Source organism: Oncorhynchus tshawytscha, linkage group LG11 (genome assembly GCF_018296145.1).
Source record: "Oncorhynchus tshawytscha isolate Ot180627B linkage group LG11, Otsh_v2.0, whole genome shotgun sequence".
NCBI classification, from domain to species: Eukaryota; Metazoa; Chordata; class Actinopteri; order Salmoniformes; family Salmonidae; genus Oncorhynchus; species Oncorhynchus tshawytscha.
Genome location: NC_056439.1, coordinates 16,327,437 through 16,352,466, shown reverse-complemented (window position 1 = coordinate 16,352,466; position 25,030 = coordinate 16,327,437). Strand labels below are relative to the sequence as shown.

The 25,030-nt window shown below is 43.8% G+C and overlaps 1 protein-coding gene across 1 annotated transcript in view; it reads right to left on the bottom strand.

The window, feature by feature from the left end:
- The window catches only part of LOC112261493 (FERM domain-containing protein 6), a 73,739-nt gene extending 73,294 nt beyond the window's left edge, over positions 1 to 445 (bottom strand). Inside the window, exon 1 of the mRNA XM_024436869.2 lies at positions 260 to 445. The gene's annotated coding sequence lies outside the window, so the exon portion shown is untranslated. The remainder of the gene's footprint in view (positions 1 to 259) is intronic.
- Between the last annotated feature and the right edge of the window lie 24,585 nt (positions 446 to 25,030).

Sequence of the window (25,030 nt, the reverse complement as noted above, 5' to 3'; positions counted from 1 at the left end):
CGTGTTGTAATGAACAACCAACCAACCGTTGACCAAACATTTAAATGTTTCAATAACTGTTTGAAAACATATTATATCCGTGGAACAAGTGAATACTTGTTATAACACTCATGTAAAATACTTTATCAATGGAAAAATAACTTCGTACGTACGCGCAGAGGAGGTGGATCAGTTAAAGGAATTATTAAAGGAATTAGCAGCGAGGGGAATTACAAAGAAGAGATAGATGTGAAATGTACACTTTTTTAATATAACGTACCTTTCATGTGAAAAACAAATCCTAATTCCTTTTCAAAAAACAATGAATCCGATCAAGTTGCATCAAAACGCTATAGTACATCCAATTTTGTCGTCAGCAAATGCAGACTAAAGTTTTACATTTAAACGGGGATTACACGCGTGTGTCGAGCGCCAGACTTCTATCCCTTTGGAACAGTAATAAGTAGGAATACATGTGGAAGGTGGAAGGGTGGCTTCAAACCATGGATAGGGGGGTTAGTACAGATTTGATATACTTTAGTAGTTATTTTAATACCGATTGTTATTCCGTGAAAATATCCGTAAATGCATGTCTATTTGAATAGTCCAAGTATTCTCCTAGAGATATTTCGTTGCTCTTTTGATATCTATAAAGACTATGTAGATCGTAGGCAACTGCTTCCCCCTCAACGACTCCCAGTTGGTATCGCCCACGGCTGCCTGTCATTCCATTCCTCTGGTCCCATGATTCCACACTGTAGCAGTGCAGTAGTATTTTGGAAGCCTGGTGGCACGGAGTGGGTAGTACTGTATTTAGTAGTCTATTCTTGAAGGGAATGTCCACTCAAAAACTATATTTTGGTATTTTTTTCATTAGTACACTGTTGATAGTCCCTAAATGTTTTGTATGTCAGCAGTCAAGTTTTCAAGATGTTTGACTTTCAAGAAGCAAAGTGTCATGGGCCACATCAACACGATGATACAAAATGACATGTATAGGTATATAGTTTGAAACAGTCAACGTTTCTGCTTGATTTTAGATGTATAAGTCATAGGCAACTGGAATCATAATATGGATGGGGAGAAGATAATAAATACACCACATTTTTAAACTAAGGATCATCCAAGAATGTTATCAGAATTTAGACTACTACAGTAGACTATAGGATAGTAGATTATAGGCTGCACATTGCAGAACTGGTTTGGTTTTAGAGAGAAGCTGCTTGTCTGTATTTTCCCATTGTGAAGAAATTACATGTGGTGTGACCCTAAAAAGCTCCTGTTACAATGGACTCTGGAGGACCATAAGACTTTATCCTGCTAGTCCAGAGCACCTCCCCTTACAAATGGCCCTGGTTACCCTATGTTTCCAGGTTAAAGTTAGTGCAGTAAATAGGGAATATTGGGTGCCATTTGGGACACAGCCCGAGTTTAGGAAACGTATAGTGGGGACAACAAGGACCTAGTTTGAGAAAAGTGCTCCAAAATCATGCTAGTGCACACAGTATATGCTGTAAATGGGACAGCATTTTTATGTGTCCTAGACTAAGTTTAGTCTTGCGGACCAGACTTTCTCCCCAAGCTCTATGCAACAGCCTCTGGACGGGGTTAGACTGAATTTTATGAAAAGGAACCCTCAAGGAATACATTCAGTTTATTAGGTACATCACCCCATTCACGAAAATGGTTCGCTCCTCCAGACAGTGGGTCACGTTGCAGTAGCTTGCTATATGAAGCAGGCATCGAGGCATTCAGTTGCTGTTCGATTTAATGTTAGAATGGGCAAAATGAGTGACCTATGCGACTTTGAGCGTTGTATCATCGTCAGTGCCAGGTGCGCTGGTTCCAGTATCTCAGAAACGGCCGGCCTCCTAGGCTTTTCACGCACGACAGTGTCTAGGGTTTACCGAGAATGATATGACAAACAAAAAACATTGTCAGTGGCAGTCCTGTGGGCGAAAACAGCTCATTGATGAGAGGTTGAAGGAAATGGCAAGAATCATGCAAGCTAACAGGCGGGCCACAAACAGGCAAATAACGAAGCAGTACAAACAGCAGTGAGCAGAATGGCATCTCAGAACGCACAACTTGTCGGTCCTTGTCACGGATGGGCTATTGCAGCAGAGGACCACACACGGGTTCCACTCCTGTCAGCTAAAAACCAGAAGACGCAGCTCCAGTGGGCACGCCATCAACACTGGGAAATTGAGTAGTGGAAAAACATTGCCTGGTCCGACGAATCCCGGGTCCTGTTGCGATATGCTGATGACAGAGTCAGGATTTGGCGTAAGCAGTATGAGTCTATGACCCCATCCTGCCTGGTGTCAACGGTACAGGCTGGTGGTGGTGGTGTAGTGGTGTGGGGAATGTTTTCCTGGCACACATTAGGTCCCTTGATACCAATTGAGAAACATTTGCATGCCCCAAGGAATTCAGGCTGTTCTGGAGGGTGGTTTGACCTGGCACTAGATGTGTGAATCTAATAAATTGGCCACTGAGTGTATGTCAACGTATGTTTAATACTTCCATCAAAATATGTTTTATTATTTTATGAATCATCTCACAGCCCTGCAACTAGGGCTGTTGCGGTGACCATATTACCGCCACACCAGGAGTCATGAGTCATGACCGGGGTAAAATTCCACCTGACTCTGACTCTGGACATGTGTTGGTAAAACCCAACTCGCTAAATACCTGAGCTAATGGCCTGGTACTTAGTGCTCTGTTGTCCCTCTAACAACTCTGACATCAATGCAAATGCAATCAAAATTCACATCATAAAAACAGCATACATTTTTTTAAACTCACCTCACTGTGATGATCAATTTGAAGAGATACTAAACATGTGAGACTGGCAGTTTTGACCGGCTGACAAAATGTCATGACCGCCACAGCCCTACCTGCAACACCTTCGTAAGAGAGAGAATGTCTAGTTTACAACCCTCACAAGGCTGGAATACTTTCCTTGGAAGTTTCCTTCCTCGTCTTGCCTTTTCCTGTATAATGTCATCGTCAGTAGTGGCAACATGGTCAACTTGGAGTAGTCTGCATCCCAAATGGTTGCATCCCAAATGGCACCCTATTCCCTATATAGTGTACTACTTTTGACCAGGACCCATAGTGCAGTAAATAGTGCACTCCAGGGGATAGGGTGCCATTTGGAATGTACAGGTGATCTCTGATCTGCCCCTCTTTGTTGCTCTGTTGACATATAATTAGGGCAACCATAGAAATATAAATACTAGAAAAGAAAAAGCCCCTCAGACAACAATTAATTTATACTTGAATGGGAGTGCTCATTCTAGTAATTTTATTTATATGGACCCAACCCAGTGCAGACTGCCTGCCTGTCAATGTAGAGAAATGGAGTGGCCAACATGAAAAGGGGCATGGTCGGAAGTGTGCCTACTCAGGCCATGCTAAACCCCCTTGGCCCTGCTCCTAGTGCTTTGATGTGACTGTAGAAAAGCTGGGCCCTGTGAACTACAAAGCCACCGAGACCATTCACCCCAGGACCCATAGACCACAAATCCCCATTCCCTGTCCTGTCTGTCTCCACCGCAGAGCTACTCAGGTTACCAGGCCTACTCTGAGACATAGAAGTAGGGATCGTAGCAATCGAGGAAACACAAACTAATTCATTAGGACAGGATCCAGTGGAAAGCTGAGTCACCTGTCATTACGGTTGTTTATACCATATTCAACAGACTATTACAACAGGTAGCCTGGCTTATTGTACATCGCAGGTGTTGACTGCAATTCACGCACACACACACGCACGCACACATGCACGCACGCACGCACACACACACACACGCACGCACGCACACGCACACACACACACACACACACTAATATACCTGGCCATCACTTATCTTGTTACCTTGTGAGTGATTAAACTCTGTTACTAAACCCATTCTATCCCTGAGCCCCCACTAATGTGATAGTCCTAATGTGTTACAGTCATCACACACCTCCCCCTCACCACCCTACTCCAACCCTCCCCTCCTGTCCGCCTCCCCCACCCTCCTGCCCGTGTCTGAAAGATTTGTCTTGATTTGATTAGTTGTTCCAAGCCAGAGTGTGTGGAGGGAGAGGAGAGAGAGAGAGGTGGGCTTTTTGTTAGGGCATAATCACACTAATTGAAATGACTCCTCCCTGCGTCTCTCTCCGGTCCCTTCTCCTTGCCCCCCCCACCCGTCTGCTTTCCCCTTCTCTACTTTTCCTCCAGCTTTACTCCTTTGTCTCTCCCAGTCTCAGGCTAGGTTGAGTAGACCAGAGGTTCCGTCATTATGGAAAGCCCTTGAAGAGAGCTCTGCCTTTCGCCTTAATGAGCAACATGCTGCTTCACATTGAAATGTGTCCCTAGCCAGTAATGAAACATCTGTACACATGTATCATTTAGTATTTGGGAAATTATGCGGCATAAGTGTGTGCATGTCTGTTTGTTTGTTTGTTTGTGTGAGAGAGAGAGAGAGAGAGAGAGAGAGAGAGAGAGAGAGAGAGAGAGCGCTCATGGTTGGGTGATATGATCTGAATAATTTCACTTGCGGTAAGGCATTGGTTATATGTCTTTTATTATCTTCCCTTATTTTAGCTCTTCTCCAAAGATCTAAATACAAGTGCTGTCCATCGCAACACATTCAAAATTCTCAGTACCACAGTTATTATGTGTTCAATATCACATCCTATTCAGTCTTTCCTTTAGAATAACACCATTGTCACCAAGCTACCTGCTTGAAGTCATTCTTCTTTATGTAACACTTTGTGTCATTGCCTTGAGTGGGATGCTTTAGAGAATTCTTCTTTCCTACTTCGACAACAACGGGCATCTGTTTTTCCAAACCCTTGGAGCCTGCTTTGAAATCAGAGAAGGCAAGCAGTATAAAAATGAAAGCCGAGCAGATGTTCTCTAATTGCTGGTCTTTGGGGCTGAGTCTTATGTAAGAACGATGTGGATGCTACCATGATTACGGATAATCCACTATAAATTAATGTTAAATAATGTTTTGTGTCATGTTGGAGTCACTTTTATTGTAAATAAGAATAAAATATGTTTCTAAACACCTATACATTAATGTGGATGCTAACATGATTACGGATCATTCTGAAAGAATTGTAAATAATGATGAGTGAGAAAGTTACAGAGGGTCAAAGATCATAACCCCAAGACATGTTAACCTCTCACCGTTACAATAACAGGGGAGGTTAGCATGTCTTGTGGGTATGGTATTATTGACGATTCACTCAAGATTATCCGTAATCATGGTAGCATCCACGTTAATGTATAAGTGTTTAGAAACATATTCTATTCCTTTTCCTAATATTGAGTTGCACCCCCTTTTGCCCTCGAAACAGCCTCAATTCATCGGGGAATGGACTCCACAAGGTTCAAAAGCGTTCCAATAGGATGCTGGTCCATGTTGACTCAAATGCTTCCCACAGTTGTGTCAAGTTGGCTGGATGTCCTTTGGGTGGTGGACCATTCTTGATACACACTGGAAACTGCTGAGAGTGAAAAACCCAGCAGCGTTGCAGTTCTTGACACATTCAAACCGGGGCACCTGGCACCTACTACCAAACCTTGTTCAAAGGCACTTAAATATTTCGTCTTGATCATTCACCATCTGATTGGCACACATACACAATCCAATAAAGTCTCAATTGTCGATAGGCTTAAAAATCCTTCTTTGACCTGTCTCCTCCCCTTCATCTACACTGATTGAAGTGGATTTAACAGGTGACATCAATAAGGATTATAGCTTTCACCTGGACTCACCTGGTCAATCTGTCATGGAAAGAGCAGGTGTTCCTAAGGTGTTCCTAAAGTTTTGTACACATTCTGTAATATATGTTGGAATGTATTTAAAATGAATTAAATATAAATATTTTTAAATGCATTATTTTGCCAATCCTAAAACGTTTTATCAAAAAATATATTTTACATTAAAAAAAATCCATATGGGTACCACCAGAACTTTTATGGGCCTCTTGATCTAGATCTTAAAGTAGTCTCTGAGCTTCAAAACAAGCCCAATAAAAATTGCCCTTGTTTTGGTTGGGGTTTGCTAATAGATTTGAACGCTATTTTTTTCTGTGTGTTCCACGACAAGGTCCCCCTGTACTCCAGCCTGCTTTCAAATAGAATGGTTTCATTTTCACTTCACAATATTGTGAAGGGAAACAGAACAATTATGTCTCAAATCTAAGCTACTTGTACTCACCAAGTAAGTAACAGTCCAGCCATTCCAAGTATCTTCTAAAATGGCATCCCTGCATGACCCCAATATTGGATATAATATTGGGATATAATAGGATATAATACAATATAATATTGTGGCAGCAGTACCCATCTATACTCATCTCATCAGGCAAACAAGAGGCAGATGGTCGGTCAGCTGAGAATTCAATCTAACCCATCATCTTACCCCTCTGGGGAGTGATAGGAAGGGTAGAGGGGGAGATGGGGGAGAGGAGGGAGGGTGGAGGCAGAGAGGAAGGAGGAAGGTATGAGAGGTAAGAGGGGGAGGCAGGTAAGAGGGTTGAGGGGGAGGGGGAGGGGGGAGGTGGGAGGTTAGGCAGGAGAAAGGGAGGAGGGGGAGGTTAAAGAAGGAAGAGAGGGAGACAGCAAACTAAGGGAGGAGGGAGGGGAGGATAGAAGGAGAGGATAAACAGTGTTCAGGGGTGAAAAAAGGGTCATTCAGCTGATTGAATACAACTCCACACTAACTGATCTGCTGTTATTGGGTTTCTTACATGATTATGACATGGTAATGGATTTAGCCATCTGACTGAATTGATCAAAAATGTGTCGAACTGACTGGTGGCCATAAGGTGCTTAGAGAGATATATGCACTCATGGAGAAGCAGTGTCATTAAGTGATCGAAAGCAGTAGTAGGAGCAACGTAGCGACTTCAAATCTACTCACAATAGTATCTTGTTAAGTTAGCCTTAGTTGTGTATAAAAATCCTCATCTGATGGAGATAAGAAAAGATGGTGATGATATCTGTGTGCGCAGAGGCCCCGGCGCATTGTAACAGTCTGTCTTACCGAGACACACAGAAGTGGATCCCTGCAGAAAGAAAGAAAGAAAGAAAGCAGGGATGAGGAGACATTGATTTTAGTCATTGTGCCAAAGCCTTTTTCCTTCCACTGCTGTCGGCAGAATCCATATGTCATTAGTCTTCCTCCACAGCACTGATGCCATAATAATGCTGTAAGTCATTAGGCATACGTTATCTAGCCTAATGATATCTAGCCTCACAAATACAGCCTGTTTTTACTGTGGTTATATTAAATGTATATACCGGTATTTATATTATTATTTGTAAATGTATGTGCTATTAACATTATGTATATATTACTACACTCTTTTTTGAGTAAGCCCTTTGCCTTAAAAACTGCATCATCACTGGTACAGAGTACTGAGTACAGTACTGTACAGTGCCAGGGACATTGGGCAGAAAAACCATTACATTACTTAAGTGTAGAGTAAAACATTTGAGCTGAAAGACGATTGTTCACCAATAAAAGACTAATTCAGAAAAAACAATAACTACCTTGATGGTGTTATTGTTAGGTTCAGACAATTCCCTCTGTATCGCCAAGACAAAGAGGTCAGGCATCGCTAGTGGAAGCCATGCCATACACACACACACACACACACACACGCACACGCACACACACAGACTGTCCTCAACATCATTCTATCTCTCCTCTCTGGAGAATGGCACCACAAAGAGCCAGAAAGCCCAGCACCAGACGGTACAGCAACACTGAAGAGAGAATGGACAATGGGCACCTCTGAACCAGTCCTTTCACCACCATCAGTGCCCATGTACGAAGGCCTGAGGCTGTGTCCCAAATGGCACCATATGCCCTATAGTGTACTGCTTTTGACCAGGACCCATAGGTCACGATATAGGGGTATAGGGTGCCATTTGGAATGCACACTGAGTCAGCTCAGACCCTCTACAGTACAGAATGTAGCGTTTTATTGCATCATGAACCAGTCCTTTCTCTTCTCATCAAGCCTAGGAGCAGATGAAGAAGGCCTGGATAGAGATGATGCCACTGTCTTGTCCTTCTTTATGTCATCCTTGTCTGTGACCATGCACGAATAGGCCTGAGTCAGCCCAGACCCACTAACAAGAATATAGTGCTAGGCTCCTTGTCATTGCACTGTTATCTGTGGCAGTGACGTCATACCTTTCATCACTTGGTTAATTAGTCAAACAAAACATTTAGTTCATCTGTGTGTGAGACAGAGTGGCAGGACCAGGAAGGCGACCTTAAGGATAGGAACAGTCACGAATCGGACGCATTCCAGCTAGAATAAAACATAACATCATCACAACCCGGAAACCCCAACCTCCTTTCTCCTTGAATCGTTGATATATACTTTCTAAGGCTGTCAGAGGGATGATGTGAAACACATTCTCCAAAGATTTGTCATCTACACGGAACAATCATATTAACACAACATGTAAAGTGTTGGTCCCATGTTTCAGGAGCTGAAACAAAAGATCCCAGACGTACTCGCAAAAATCTCTCAAATGTTGTGCACAAATTTATTTACATCCCTGTTAGTGAGCATTTCTCTTTTGCCAAGATAATACATTCACTTGACAGGTGTGGCATATCAAGAAGCTGATTAAACAGCATTGTCATTACACAGGTGCACCTTGTGCCGGGGAAAATAAAAGGCCACTCTAAAACGTGCCGTTTTGTCACACAATGCCACAGATGTCTCAAGTTTTGAAGGAGCGTGCAACTGGCATGCTGACTGCAGGAATGTCCACCAAAGCGTTTGCCAGAGAATTTAATATTCATTACTCTACCATAAGCCACCTACAACATAATTTTAGAGAATTTGGCAGTACATCCAACAAGACCTCACAACCGCAGACCAGGTGTTTGGCGTTGAATGGGCAAGTGGCTTGCTGATGTCAACGTTGTGAACAGATCGCCTCATGGTGGTGGTGGGGTTATGGTATGGGCAGGCAAAAGCTACGGACAATGAACACAATTGCATTTTATCGATGGTAATTTGAATGCACAGAGTACTGTGACGAGATCCTGAGGCCCATTGTGAGGCCCATTTTTTTTAAAGGTATCTGTGACCAACAGATGCATATCTGTATTTCCAGTCATGTGAAATCCACAGATTAGGGCCTAATTCATTTCTTTCAGTTGACTGATTTCCTCATGTGATTTTGTTTATATTTTTGTTCAGTATATAAAGGAATGGAGAGATGGAAACAGAGTCACACTCTTGAAGACCTGAGTGAATAGGTCATCAGATACTGTCCTCCACATGAAGATGTTCTAATACTACTAGCCTAAAATGTGCATTTTATCAGTATTTATGTTGACTTTGTGTTCTAAAACTGGATAAAGAATCAAGTGTCAAATATGCCCCTCAAGACTTGGTTCCAGGACCTTGATTGTTCTTAACATTTGATGTTACCTTGTGTATAAAAACCCCTACAACCCTTATCCTCCAACTCTACTAGTATTACCCTCTCATGTTAATCACGCTCCCCGCCCCGTCTCCTTCCTCTCCCAGGCACAGGTCCTATCTCAGCCTGTGGAGACACAACACAAGTTGTGAGGAAGCAGGGGGGAAGCTGGGAAACACAGGGGGGTGAAGACAGTGGGAGGAACGTGATGTTGTTTCTCTCTATGATGACACTGAGAAGATAGGAGAGATTTCCCAGCCATCCCAGCCATTGCCACACATGCCAACGTGACTATTAAGCCTAAGCACAGAGAGACAGAAAGGGGGGGAGAAAAAGAGAGAGGTAGGGAAGGAGAGAAACGGAGAGCCAGAGATGGAGAGAAAAAGTGAGAGATAGAGAGCATCCTATCTGTCATCATCTTATCCCATCAGTAGAGATGACATCACACCTGTGGGAATCCAGGTCACAACAACACCTGCAAGAACACTTTTGTCTTGGGAATACTGACCTTGACACACACACACACGTGCATGCACACATGCGCACAAGCACAGATGCACAAATTCACAATCACGTGAGTGCGCAGCCACTCACACACAAACACACACGTGAAGTCAAGCAGGGAGTGAAATACAGTGCATGTTTTCGTTTGTGGTCACTGACATCGTCTATGAAATGTCTGATATAGGGAGGCCAGGCAGTGTGGTGGCAGGACAACAAACTCTCCCTCAAGCTGATCGTGGACCATCGAGAGCATCCTGACTGGTTGCATCACCACCTGGTATGGCAACTGCTCGGCACCCGGCCGTAAGGTGCTACAGAGGGTAATGCATGCGGCCCAGTCCATCACTGTGGCCAAGCTTCCTGACATCCAGGACCTACAAACTAGGCATTGTCAGAGGAAGGCCCAAAAAATGGTCATAGACTCCAGTCACCTAAGTCAGATACTGTTCTCTCTGCTACCGCACAGAAAGCAGTACCGGAGCGCCAAGTCTAGGTCCAAAAGGCTCCTTAACAGCTTCTACCCCATGCTATAAAACTGCTTACATTGACCCCCCCACCCCTTTGTCTTTACACTGCTGCTTCTCGCTGTTTATTGTCTATGCATAGTCGTTTTACCCCTACCTACATGTACAAATTACCTCGACTAACCTGTACCCCCGCACATTGACTCGATACCGGTACCTCCGTATATCGCCTCGTTATTGTATTGTTTTTATTTTATTTTATATTTTACTTTAGTTTATTTAGAAAATATTTTCTTAACTCTATTTCTTGAACTGCATTGTTGGTTAATGGCTTGAAAGTAAGCTATCCAAGGTAAGGTCTACTACACCTGTTGTATTCGGCTCGTGTGACAAATACAATTTGATTTGATTTGATATACCTTAGAAGAGATCAGAGACGGGTTCGACCAGTTTCAAACCTGCTCTTTTCATTCTCGTGAGTCCCGTTTGGGCTTCATCGAACTTTGGACTACAGATGCAGCCGAAACCCAAACACTTGTACAGCAAAAAGGCAAATATTTACTTTAACCTTCTTTTCTATTTCCTTTCTCTACATATAACAGTCACCTCTATAGCCTAAAAATATTTCAGATATAACCTTCCCTTCCCCCTGTATCCTGTCTCCTCTACTGTTAAGGTCATGTGTGTGAATTGTGTTGGTTATGTTTTTAGATTTAGTTGACAGAATCAGTGCAGTACGCCTGTGTGTGTGTGTGTGTGTGTGTGTGTGTGTGTGTGTGTGTGTGTGTGTGTGTGTGTGTGTGTGTGTGTGTGTGTGTGTGTGTGTGTGTGTGTGTGTGTGTGTGTGTGTGTGTGTGTGTGTGTGTGTGTGTGTGTGTGTGTGTGTTACTATCCTTGTGGGTACCGGAAATCCCCATTTACATGTAGTCCCCACATGGATAGTTAAACAAGGAACGTATTCCCCCACGAGGACAAAGAGTATTTTAGGGTGACATTAAGGGTTAGGGCTAGGTTAAAGGGTTAAGGTTAGAGTTAGGGTTAGGGGCTTGGGTTAGGGTTAGGTTAAAGGGTTAAGGTTAGAGTTAGAGTTAGGGTAGGGGAAGGGTTCGCTAACATGCTAAGTAGTTGCAAAGTATCTAAAAAGTAGTAAGTAGTTATCCACCCACCCATCCATTTCAACCAACTACCCTCCTTGGTTGGTTGAGTAACATTCTGTCTTATATAACCACACCAATCATAACATATCACACTGATCTGAGTGTCCCGGATTTTAATTTACTATGTTACATCTAGTCTATAAGAGCAGACGAGTGTGTGTGTGTGTGTGTGTGTCCGTGTGTCTGTCTCTGTGTGTCTAACAGTGTGTGCGTGTGCCTTGTGCTGCACACTACGTTCCCCGAGTGAAGCCCTTTCATAGTGATCACACAGCAGGACCAATGGTGCCCCTCTCTTTCAACCTTGAAGGGCTGAAAACTTTTCATCCATGCTGCTATATTTGGCATCTCCTTTGTTAGTGTGAAACGCATTAGAGGAATGCATAAGATGATGAGATTCGGGCTCTCTTTGTAGAGAGACCTAATGGGCTTTACAGAGCAAGCGGAACAGAACAGGACATACCCGGTATTACCCATAATGCCCTGCAGTGACCAGAATTCTGACCTCCACTACTACACCCATTTGAAGCAAAGACTTACAGTACAGTGAGTGTATACGTTTTTAGTATGTGTATGTGATCCCTGTGGGAACTGAACCCATGGCCTTAGAGTTGCAATCCCACACTAACAACTGAGCAACTAAGCAACACACAAAAGTCCAACTAGTACCAGTCCCCCGTGCCCTACCTTAGGGAACCGAAAACTCACACTATCTGTGTGTAGTGTATAGTGAAATATGTGAGGCTTCATTCCTTCACATCCACAGAAACCATATGCTGTGTGTATGTGAAGTGGGCAACAGAGAGTAGAGTGTTTGTGTACGTGTGTGTGTGTGTGTGTGTTTCATGGAAATTGAAAGGAAGTGTAAATGAACCATCTGTTTTGGCAACAGACAGTTGAGATGTATTGTTTTGATAACATGTTAGCGTACAGGCTAATGTAACAACCTGGGGTCACACCATGCTGGTCTGGTGACAGCCTGACTCAGAAATGGACTGGACGATTCTGTGTGTGTGTGTGTGTGTCTGTGTGTGTGTGTGTGTGTGTGTGTGTGTGTGTGTGTGTGTGTGTGTGTGTGTGTGTGTGTGTGTGTGTGTGTGTGTGTGTGTGTGTGTGTGTGTGTGCGTGTGTGTGTGTGTGTGGTGTGTGTTTATCATACCAAGTGAGATCACACCAGATTGACTTCAGTATTCAACGTTTGTCCAAGACCCCAGGACGTCGGGAGATGCCTTCAGTACTTTCCACTAGGGGCAACTTAAGCACGTATTACCATGTAATACGCTCACGGCTTGCTATGGTGTTGTGAATGGAGTTAGAGGATGAGCTTAAACCGTACGCTTTGGCTCTGGGAATTGTGGGTTCAGTCCAAGTGTTTTAACCTTATCCCAAACCTTAACCAGTCAGAGTTAATGCCTAAACTTAACCATCAAGTTTGACCTGTTTTGTCAACCTTAACTTCACCCTTAGACATGTATCCCCCTTGGACAAAGGTTGAATACTGAAGTGAGACCATGAGGTCATACTTTACCTGGCCTTGTCCCCATTCCTAAGATCTAATATTAGTAATAATTTGGTGGGTGCTTATATTTGTCCTTCAAATACAGTCCCAGTCAAAGGTTTGAACACACATACTCATTCCAGGGTTTTTCATTACTTTTACTATTTTCTACAATGTAGAATAATAGTGAAGACATTAAAACTATGAAATAGCACATATGGAATCATGTAGTAACTGAAAAAGTGTTCAAGGAATCAAAATATATTTTCTATTTGAGATTCTTGAAAGTAGCCACCCTTTTCCTTGAAGATAGCTTTGCACTCTCTTGGCATTCAATCAACCAGCTTCATGAGGTAGTCACCTGGAATGCACTTCAATTGACAGGTGTGCCTTGTTAAAAGTTCATTTGTGGAATTTATTTCCTTCTTAATGTGTTTGAGCCAATCAGTTGTGTTGTGACAAGGTAGGGGTGGTATACAGAAGATAGCCCTATATGGTAAAATACCAAATAGAGCTTGCTTGGGCCATGAAACTTGAGCAATGGACAAATTTGAGATGTTTGGTTCCAACCTCTGTATCTTTGTGAGACGCAGAGTAGGTGAACGGATGACCTCTGCATGTATGGTTCTCCCCGTGAAGCATGGAGGAGGAGGTGTGATGGTGTGGTGGTGCTTTGTTGGTGACACTGACAGTGATTTATTTAGAATTCAAGGCACACTTAACCTATCACAGCATTCTGATGCAATACGCCATCCCATCTAGTTTGCACTTAGTGGGACTATCATTTGATTTCAAAAGGACAAAACACACCTCCAGGATGTTTAAGGGCTATTTGACCAAGACGTAGAGTGATGGAGTGCTGAATCAGATGACCTGGCCTCCACAATCACCAAACCTCAACCCAATTGAGATTATGTGGATTGAGTTGGACCGAAGAGTGAAGGAAAAGCAGTCAACAAGTGCTCAGCATATGTGGGAACTCCTTAAGACTGTTGGAAAATCATTCCTCATGAAGCTGGTTGAGAGAATGCCAAGAGTGTGCAAAGCTGTCATCAAAGCAAAGGGTGGCTACTTTGAGGAATATAAAATACACTTTTTGGTCACTACATGATTCCATATGTGTTATTTCATAGTTTTGATGTATGCACTATTATTCTACAATGTAGAAAATAGTGATAATAATGAAAAACTTAACTCTAAAACTTTTGACCGGTCGTGTAACTTTGCTCTGCGCTTCTACAAGCATGCACTTCATAGCCTATAGACTATAGACTATGGGTCATTTGATTGAGACCACATTAAATAGTCTATAGGAGCACTTGATATTGCGTGCCCAGCGGAGAATCAGAGATGAGAGGCGGCATCCGGCACACATTGATATATAACATAATGAGCAACTAATTCTAAAACACTGAGAAATATTGACATTTCATCAATTTCATGACCCTCCCCTGGACTAGATTAACAAATAAACTCAGCAAAAAAAGAAACGTCCCTTTTGTGCTGGCTCAGCGGTCCTGGTCTCCAGTACGCCTCCTCGGACCAGGATACCCTGCGTCGGCTCTACGCACTGTGTTTCCAGTGTGCCTTCACAGCCCAGTGCGTCCTGTACCAGCGCCCCGCACTTGTCGGGCTAAAGTGAGCATCCAGCCAGAACGGGTTGTGCCAGCTCTACGCTCAAGACCTCCAGTGCGCCTCCACGGCCCAGTATATCCTGTGCCAGCTCCACGCACCCGGCCTCCAGTGCGTCTCCCCAGCCTGGTACGCCCTGTGCCGGCTCCACGCACCAAGCCTCCAGTGCGCCTCCGCAGTCCGGAGCCTCCTGTGAGGGTTCCCAGTCCGAAGCCTCCAGTGATGATCCATGGTCCGAAGCCTCCAGTGATGATCCATGGCCCGAAGCATCCAGTGATGATCCATGGCCCGAAGCCTCCAGTGATGATCCATGGCAAGAAGCCTGCAGTGATGATCCAGGGACTCCGGACCGTAGATTGTCGCCGGGGACTGGGAACCCACACTGGAGGCTCCGGAATGGGGACTGTCGCCAGACTGGAAACCGACGCTGGAGGCTCCGGACCAGAGTGATGCCTCCAACGAGGGTTCCCAGTCCGGAGCCTCCAGCGTCGGTTTCCAGTCCGGAGTCCCCGGCGACGATCCATAGTTCGATTCCTCCAGCGATGAGTCACGGTCCGGAGCTTCCGGCGACGATCTCCACACCAGAGGCGCCACCAAAGTTGGCGGAGCCATGAGCGGAGCGGCGTCTGCATCGCGCACCGGAGCCGCCACCGAGGGTAGATGCCCACCCGGACCCCCCCTATAGGTTCAGGTTTGCAGCAGGAGTCCGCACCTTTGTCCTTTTAATTCTCTATTTTGGTTAGGTCAGGGTGTGACTAGGGTGGGCAATCTAGTTTTCCAAATTTTTTGATTGGCCTGGTATGGTTCCTAATCAGAGGCAGCTGTCTATCGTTGTCTCTGATTGGGGATCATACTTAGTCAACCTTTTTCCCACCTTAGTTTGTGGGATCTTGATTTTGTATAGTTGCTGTGTAGCCTGCAGAACTTTACGTTCGTTTTGCATTTTTTTGTTTTTCGGTGTTTATTTTAATAAAAGTAAGAGGTTCGCCTACCACACTGCACCTTGGTCTCCTCATTCAAACGACGAGCGTAACACTTGCTCAATGAACCATAAACAATTAATGAACATGCACCTGTGGAACGGTCGTTAAGACACTAACAGCTTACAGACGGTAGGCAATTAAGGTCACAGTTATGAAAACTTAGGACACTAAAGAGGCATTTCTACTGACTCTGAAAAATACCAAAAGAAAGATGGCCAGGGTCCCTGCTCATCTGTGTGAACGTGCCTTCGGCATGCTGCAAGGAGGCATGAGGACTGCAGATGTGGCCAGGGCAATAAATTGCAATGTCCGTACTGTGAGACGCCGAAGACAGCGCTACAGGGAGACAGGACGGACAACTGATCGTCCTGGGCAGTGGCAGACCCCGTGTAACAACACCTGCACAGGATCGGTACATTCGAACATCGCACCTGCGGGACAGGTACAGGATGGCAACAACTGCCCGAGTTACACCAGGAATGCACAATCTCTCCATCAGTGCTCAGACTGTCCACAATAGACTGAGAGAGGCTGGACTGAGGGCTTGTAGACCTGTTGTAAGGCAGGTCCTCACCAGACATCACCGGCAACAACGTCGCCTATGAGCACAAACCCACCGTTGCTGGACCAGACAGGACTGGCAAAAAGTGCTCTTCACTGACTAGTCGCGTTCTTGTCTCACCAGGGGTGATGGTCGGATTCGCGTTTATCGTCGAAGGAATGAGTGTTACAACGAGGCCTGTACTCTGGAGCGGGATCGATTTGGAGGTGGAGGGTCCATCATGGTCTTGGGCGGTGTGTCACAGCATCATCAGACTGAGCTTGTTGTCATTGCAGGCAATCTCAACGCGGTGTGTACAGGGAAGACATCCTCCTCCCTTCCTGCAGGCTCATCCTGACATGACCCTCCAGCATGACAATGCCACCAGCCATACTGCTCGTTCTGTGAGTGATTTCCTGCAAGACAGAAATATCAGTGTTCTGCCTTGGCCATTGAAGAGCCCGGATCTCAGACCCATTGAGCACGTCTGGGACCTGTTGGATCGGAGGGTGAGGGCTAGGGCCATTCCCCCCAGAAATGTCTGGGAACTTGCAGGTGCCTTGGTGGAAGAGTGGGGTAACATCTCACAGCAAGAACTGGCAAATCTGGTGTAGTCGATGAGGAGGAGATGCACTGCAGTACTTAATGCAGCTGGTGGCCACACCAGATACTGACTGTTACTTTGGATTTTGACCCCCCCTTTGTTCAGGGACACATTATCCAATTTCTTATAGTCACATGTCTGTGGAACTTGTTCAGTTTATGTCTCAGTTGTTGAATCTTGTTATGTTCATACAAATATTTACACATGTTAAGTGTGCTGAAAATAAATGCAGTTGACAGTGAGAGGACGTTTCTTTTTTTGCTGAGTTTACTAAGCCCTCCCCTTGACTGAAATTGAAAAAGCATGACCCTCCCCCATTTCCCTCCAGGTAACCATTCTGTAACATTTCAATCCATCCCTTATAGTGTCTTGTCTACCCATATGAGCTGGGCACTTAATAAATGAAATAAAACATGTAACCACAAAACAACCCAAACCTGGTTCACTGGGGTGGTGCCAACAGCATGAGTCAGAGCCAGGGTTTAAAAGGTCACACAGAGGTCAGATTGGTCCTGGCAGCTGCCTGGTGCCTGCCCTACTGTGCCTGTTGGCAGCAAGGCTGATGAGAAGGAACGGATGACAGTACAGTAGCCTGGTTAACCATTAAACGCTACATTTAATGATTATTCTCAATGGCTCCAGGCTAGGATAACAGAACGTCCTTGTACCAAATTCAACCCACAACCTCACAACCCCACTATCCAATATATTCACTACTAGATAACAGTATGTCCTTTCTCTGATGAATGTACAGGCATTATAAGAGAGATTGAAAACACATAGAGACACGTATTGATATCAGTATAACAGTTCTTTGCCAAGAAGAACAGGAACTCCTACCTCAGGTAACCTGAAGTTAACCTCACTGTCCACTAGTAATGGTCTCATTATGGGTAATGTACCTCCCTCTGAATGGCCAGGGTTGAAGGGTTGATTGTCACTCACTTCCCAGTAGCAGGTTCAGGACCACCACAACATTCATAAGTAAGTCCATCAGCAGGACTAAAGTGAATGGGTTTACTCTGGGTGAGACCTATATAGCACAAATCAGTCACCAGGTTATTGTGTGTCCTGATAACATGTCATCACTAGTACAACACAGTTACGAGGTTATTGTATGTCCTGATACAGGTCACTGCTAGTTTCTCACTGAGTCATAAATCAAGAGCATTATGGAACTCTCAAAAGGGACTGTTGATGCACACGCTCTCTGTAACTTTCATAGGAAACTGAAAACAATGTCAATGTAGCCAGATGCCATGAAGAGAAAGGCTACAGGCTGTCTGCCTTAAAACAACAAACACAAACACCCCCGTACATTTTCTCCAGTCCCCAAACAAGCACACGCACATGCACATCCATACACACACATATACACACGCGCACACGCAAGCATACATTTCCTCCAGCCCCCACCCGCAACCATGGAATGTCCCTGTTTGTTTCTTCTAGCCTGCATTGTTAGCCATCAACATCCATGGCTGCCTGTCCCCTGCCACCAATACCACAAAGACCAACATGCTTCTGCAAGGCTTCAAACTCTCTCAAACTCACTCCTGTACATGCATCTTTATATACTCTGAATAGTTGCTCAGTATACTGTATTCATGGAACACTGAGACGTGAATACTGTGTAATTTGGTAGAGAAGAGGTAGAGCAGGAAGGTAGAGAAGTGGGTCTACCATTGCTCCCTCCCCCATCCCTCCTGCAGTAAAAAACATTCCCAGCAGTAATGTAAGGGGGGTGAAGGAGGGGGGAAAGGAGAAGGGGATTTTAAAGAAGGCAAATCTTGATAGATAGATAGATAGAAGTAGGTTTCAGAGTAAATTCGAGCTTTACTTTTCCAGTAAATGGCTCAGTGTATTTTCTCTCTGCAGTGAAAAGTAAGGTAGTATTATACATCAATTCCCCGGGTTTGATCACCGGAATCCCACCCCATATGTAAACTTTCCAACCTCCAGGGAGAATGTGTGGCGACGACACACCCATTTCTAGGTAATAACCTACTCTATATCACGTATTATACTCTATATCATGAGTTACAGAGAGGTGTATCTCAATTTCAGAACATACTTGCTTGCATAAGTTGTGCTCAAGGTTATTCTAGTTTTGTGTTTTATATTAGTCTGCTTAGTTTCAGTTAGTGGTCAGATCAGATTTACTAGTTTTTACTTAGTTTAAGTTTTTATATTATTTAGTTCAGTGGAGGCTCCTCAGGGGAGGAAGGGGTCAACCATCCTCCTCAGTGAATTTAATAAAAATAATAAAAACAGACAAACATACAAAAAGTCATCATTTTTAGATTAAACTATACTAAAAATATTCACATCACCAAATAATTTATTAAAACACATTATTTTCCAATAAAGGTCTACATTAGCCTCAAAATCACTCTTTAGGGTAGCACTATAGTGTAGCCGGAGGACAGCTAGCTACCATCCTTCTCTGGGTACATTGACTTCAATAAAACACCTTGGAGGACCACCTTGGTTCTCAACCCCTTCCTTAGACTTGCACAGTAATTATGACAACTTCCGGAGGATGTCCTCCAACCTATCAGAGCTCTTGCAGCATGAACTGACATGCTGCCCACTGATTTAAGGATCAGAGAATGAATCTAGTACTGAAAGCATAAGCTACAGTTAGCTAGCACCCCAACTGATGTAACGCACAATCTTAACATTATTATTGTGTTAGTGGTTTCAAGCATCATGAAACCTCTAACAAATTAATTTGACATGGGGAGAAAGTCCATTTTTTTGGGACCTACTCTAACTTGCTTACCACTTTTTCCATGCGGTTTCTTCCTTCACAGACTCCATGAAATGATGACCCCATCCTAAATAGTGCTAGATATTTGGTGGTATAGCTGGCTGAGGTGTTGCCAAACGTGTTGTTATGCGTGTTTGCAAAACAGAGGAGGTGAGATCAAGCCCAAGATATAGGGGAGAGTGGGATTGATTTGGGAAACCATACACAAAATTTAATAATTTGAACAGTTAAAATTATTAATTTTGTGTATGGTTTCCTAGAAACAATCCCACTCTCCCCTATATCTTGGGATTGAGCTCCCCTCCTCTGTTTTGCAAACAGATTGTCACGACTCCGACCGAAGGACACTCCCCTTCCCGTTCGGGTGGTGCTCGGCGGTCGTCGTCGCCGGCCTACTAGCTGCTACTGATTATTTCCTCCCCCTCCTTATGTGTTGATTGTGTGCACCTGTTTTGAGTTAGGTAGTAAGGCTTTATTAGTCAGCCGGCCCGCAGGGTTCCTGGTGCGGGATTAATTATTGTGATCGTCTGTTTGGTGTACTTGTGTGCACGTCTATGGGTTTTGTGTTTTCCCATTTTGTGGGTTTTCCCTGGACAGTTTAAGTCCCCCTGTTTGGGGCATTTGTTTGTTCAGTACGCCCTGTGTTTTGTGAGGGTTGGCTTATGTTCAGCGTTTCTCAGTGCATTAAAATAGCACTCCCCTGAACTCTCTGCTTCCTGCGCCTGACTCCTCACCCACTACACTCAGACCGTTACACAGATGAGGTGCTGATTGAAAAAACAATTATTTGTGATTTGTCTCTGGTAATTACAGCTAATGGCAGTTTAAAATAATTGCATGTGTCCCAAATGGCACGCTATTTACTATATTTTGCACGACTTACGACCAGAGCCCTGTCGACCCTGATAAAAGGTAGTGCAGTAAATGGCGAATAGTGTGCCATTTCAGTCATGCGGGAGGGACACTGCATTCAACTGAACATTTCAGACTTTCATGGTCAAAATACCTAAAGCAGTGTCAAAGTAAAAAATCTGAACTTTCTTAATGACTAAGTGTTTCGTTCACTTTTGTGTTTCTTTCACTAATGTCACGGCCGTCTTCCTGAAAGGAATAAGTGGACCAAAGCGTAGCGTGGTGAGCGTACATTACTTTATTTTATGTAAAATGTCGCCAACAAAACAAAGGAACGACCGTGAAGCTTAACAGGGCTATAGTGCTACTAACAAAGATAATTTCCCACAATCACAACAGGGGAAAAGGCTGCCTAAGTATGATTCCCAATCAGAGACAACGATAGACTGCTGTCCCTGATTGAGAACCATACCCGGCCAAACACAAAGAAATAGAAAACAGAGAAATCAGAACATAGAAAGCCCACCCAAATCACACCCTGGCCAAACCAAATAGAGACATAAAAAGGCTCTCTCAGGTCAGGGCGTGACAACTAAAGTGTTTATTCTCTTTGTTTGCTTGTTTGTTTTAATCCAAAAAAGGACTGGACTAACTTGAATGATCTAACACACAGTATATTGTTTAAAACTCTTCTTAATGGCCATTCGAGACAGATAATGGTCCTTGTACCTCTAATCTATGATTTTTGATTAACCATGTGCATGAATGGAATCATCATCTTTTATCAATGGAACCTTTGGCGAGTCTTCTAACATCACCAGGAACTGCTCATAATTATTCAGATTGTCATGCATTGTTGTGTTGCCAGGAAGAGTTTGTGGTTAGGATTTTCCAATATTTTGGAAAAATCCAAGTTACAAATTCCAGATGACTGGATGGAAAACATTCCAAACACATGAATTAACAACATTCTGATTGACTAGGAGTATGAAATAGTTTCAGACTTGAATGTGCTTGTGAGGCATTTATTAGTCAGCTGGATTTCTAGGCACACACACACACACACACACACACACACACACAGCCTACAGTATGTGCCAGTCAGACATCCTAAAGGAGCATCACTCTGTTCGACCTCTCTGAACAGGACAGGACATGACACGACAGGGAGAGACAACGTTCTCCGTCAGCCTGTAATTTCCCCAGAGTAATGTGTGTGATTTAGAAATGAAGTTATGATTTTCTTTCTGTAAATCTTGCCCTTGCATCGGTTTCACCTGTACTATTTGGATGGTATTTTGAATCTTCTGGAAAGTGGAATACAACTAACGTTACAGTACAGTACAAAACGTGTGTTATTCCTACTGGTCTCTGAAATCCCAACACACCATATTATAAACCTAGACTCGGGTTACAATATTTTTGTTTATGGCACCCTGTGCCATAGTTGACAGACTTATGACATGTTTGACTGGTAACAAAAATATAAATGCAACAATTTCAATGATTTTAATGAGTTACAGTTATAAAGAAATCAGAAATAATTAATGACTAAGTGTTCACCATTCATCATTTAAAACATTTCCAAAAGTAGAACTTCACTTTAACCATTCACAATCAGTGACAGGGCATAATTGGGGGCATGGTTACCATTTACCGTTTTTATTTTTTATTTTACAGAGCGACTCCTCTCATTGCCACTTCATGGCACCTGGCTGGGTAGTCAATGGTGGAGGGAAAGTGCAACGAAGGGAGTTTTGTGGGCTATGAATCTCCTAGAGGTTGGACTGCTTCTGTCATCTCTTTATAATGGGCTAATTAAGGAGAACAGTAGCCTGTGGGAACACCACCCACCTTGTGCTGCTTAAAGGCCCACTCCCTAATTCGTAAAATAACAAAATAGCAACCCCGCCCCTTAGTTTGCTATAAAGCTGAAGGATGGGACTGGAGAAGTAACCCGTAGGTACACCACCCATCTTGTACTCCAAAGTGTTGTAAAATAAGACCAGAAACAGATACAATTCTCCTCTACCAAACCTCACAGCACACTCCATTCATAACACTGAACTAGGGAAAGGAATCATGACACTGCATTCACCAATGAAGACACACTGGGTTATTGGAATATTACAAAAGCAGTATTACAAAATGTTTGGGGATGATGACACATTTTAGATTTTTGGGTCATTCGTTATCCTCTTATTTTTGGAAACGTCAAACGAAACCAAAGACCTGTTGAAGTTACTCCTGTTAAAGCACATTGGGGAATGATTAACCAGAGCAGCCTATAACTGGAAAAACTAGACCCTCAGCTCTGCATTGTCTGGTCCCCCACTGTGCTGCTCTGTTCAGACCCCAGCCCTAAAGGCACTCCTGTTGACTAAAATCCCCCAGCCCCCAGCCCCTGGCCTCTGTCCCAAACCCTAGCCCCAGCCAAATTCTATCCCCAACCCCATCCAGCTAGTCAGACCTCAGCCCCAACCTTATCCGGCCCCCAGCACCAGCCAGTCAGACCCTAGCCCCAGCCAGCTCAAGCCCCCATCCCCAGCCAGCCCCATTCAAGTTAGCGCCAGAACTAATCAGGAAGTCTGCTTTAAAGTACCTGTGGCACAACTACCTTCCCTGCTCAGTCCTCACGTCCATGCTACAGTAGGTGCGCTCTCTTCCTTTCAAAACACTTACCATTTGTGGTTGCTATATTTGTTCCAGCACGCTGATGATGTTCATCTGTTAATGATATCCTTTGATGTTGAATGAAACACACTATGGTGCAGAGCAACCTGGGGTTTGAGGCTAGACTAGCTACTGTACCTAGAGGGTTAAGTGCAAACGCACCTCCTTGAAATGAACATCTGGGAGGTGTAACTCTTCCCCCCCCACAACGATAGGACAGAGAGTGCTCAACATTTAGTCTGATGAAATACATGCTTTGCTGTTGATGACAGGTATAAGAAACTAAAACCATAATCTGTAACTTCTAAGTACTGAAATGCTGTGTCATATGAGCCTTACTGTATGTTTGGTTTACTGTCACAAAATCTATGCTTCAATTAGAGTTTCCACTTTCACTTTTCAGTTTCAGATGGAGATTAACATGGCAAGTCTGAATTTAGTTGCTTGCTGTAGGTACTGCTGTATACCTATATGCAAATACTCATAATCTGACATAAAAAAGGTTTAGAATTTCTTCTTTCTACCTAAAAAATGTGATGCATAAAGTTGAGCTCTGATAATCTAACTGTCAGTGTGAATCGGACTCCTTCTCACAGAACTAAATTAAAATCAATATGTCAGCTATAGGACTGCACCTTGGTGCCAGTACACTATAATATTATAAAGATTACTTTTGTTCTGGGTGAAGGTTTAACACTATTCCTGACAGTGATGTAACTGCCATTTATCTTGTGTTTACCAAGGCTTAGCCTCAATTCCTGTCTATGACTTTCCCGTTCAGTATGGGAAGTGGAGCATTGTTTTTCCGTCTGTTTTTTAAAACTTTGCCATTGAAGACCACCAGTCTGGGTGCCAGTGCGTCTCTGCATCAACTAACTTATCAAACTAATACAGAAGCAGACAGGCACCAAGGCCAGATGACCTAAGACTTCCACAAACAATCATTTCAGTCTGTGCAGCTAAAGATATCTGATATGTTTACATGCTTTTCCTGTAAAACATGGGTGATTGTGTCCCTGCAGCTCCTGATACCACAAGCAGCAGGTCACAGTGTCTGGTAAACAACATGAGGTCAGGAGCCAGGGACCCACAGCATGCCAAGGCTGGCTGAAGACACTTCCTGCTACTGATAGTCAGGAGGATTGGTGAGAAAATCCTGATAAAAGAGGATCAGGAACTGGGTGAGAGTGGACTCCACTGGAGTTGACGCTGGTACTGAAGCTAGGGCGTGGACCAGGGTTGACGCTGGGGCTGGTGTTGGAGTTGTTAGTTTGGGCTATGGAAGGTAAGTCAGAATTTACCTCAGGACAATGTGGTGAGCAACAGAGAGTAGAAGTGTGTGTCTTCCCACTTTCTAATTCAGAAGTCAACCTGTGTAATTTCCCCCCCACATAAAACAAATGCCTGTGTTTAAATGACTGCGGATGCTCGTAGCCTGTGCCAGTCAGTTTCTGTTCTCTTGCCAACCCCTTATGGAATTGCCATGCAATGTTTGGCTTGCCAATGACAATAGAGTAGGCAAAAGCTGAACTGGAACCAGGCTAGTATGCTTGGGTGAAAGCAACAGATTTCTGTAAATACAGTCAGGGTTTTTTTTTCTAGGGAAATCAGGGACCCAAGACAATGAGACATTGGAGGATTTGAGCAGAAAGATCCAGTTTTATGGTTAAGGATAAAAAACACGAAAGCAGTTTTTTTTTAATTCAGAGGATGAGAAGAGCTTTAGACTGACTGTCTCAAGGATGGACTCCTGGCCCTGTGATAATAAAAAACTATCATAGCAGGAGTGCTGATCTAGGATCATTTGTGCCTTTTAGATCATAAGGAATAACATAACATGGACAGGGTGGACCTGATCCTAGATCAGCACTCCTACTTTGAGAAGCTTTTTGAGTACAGCCCCTGGCCTG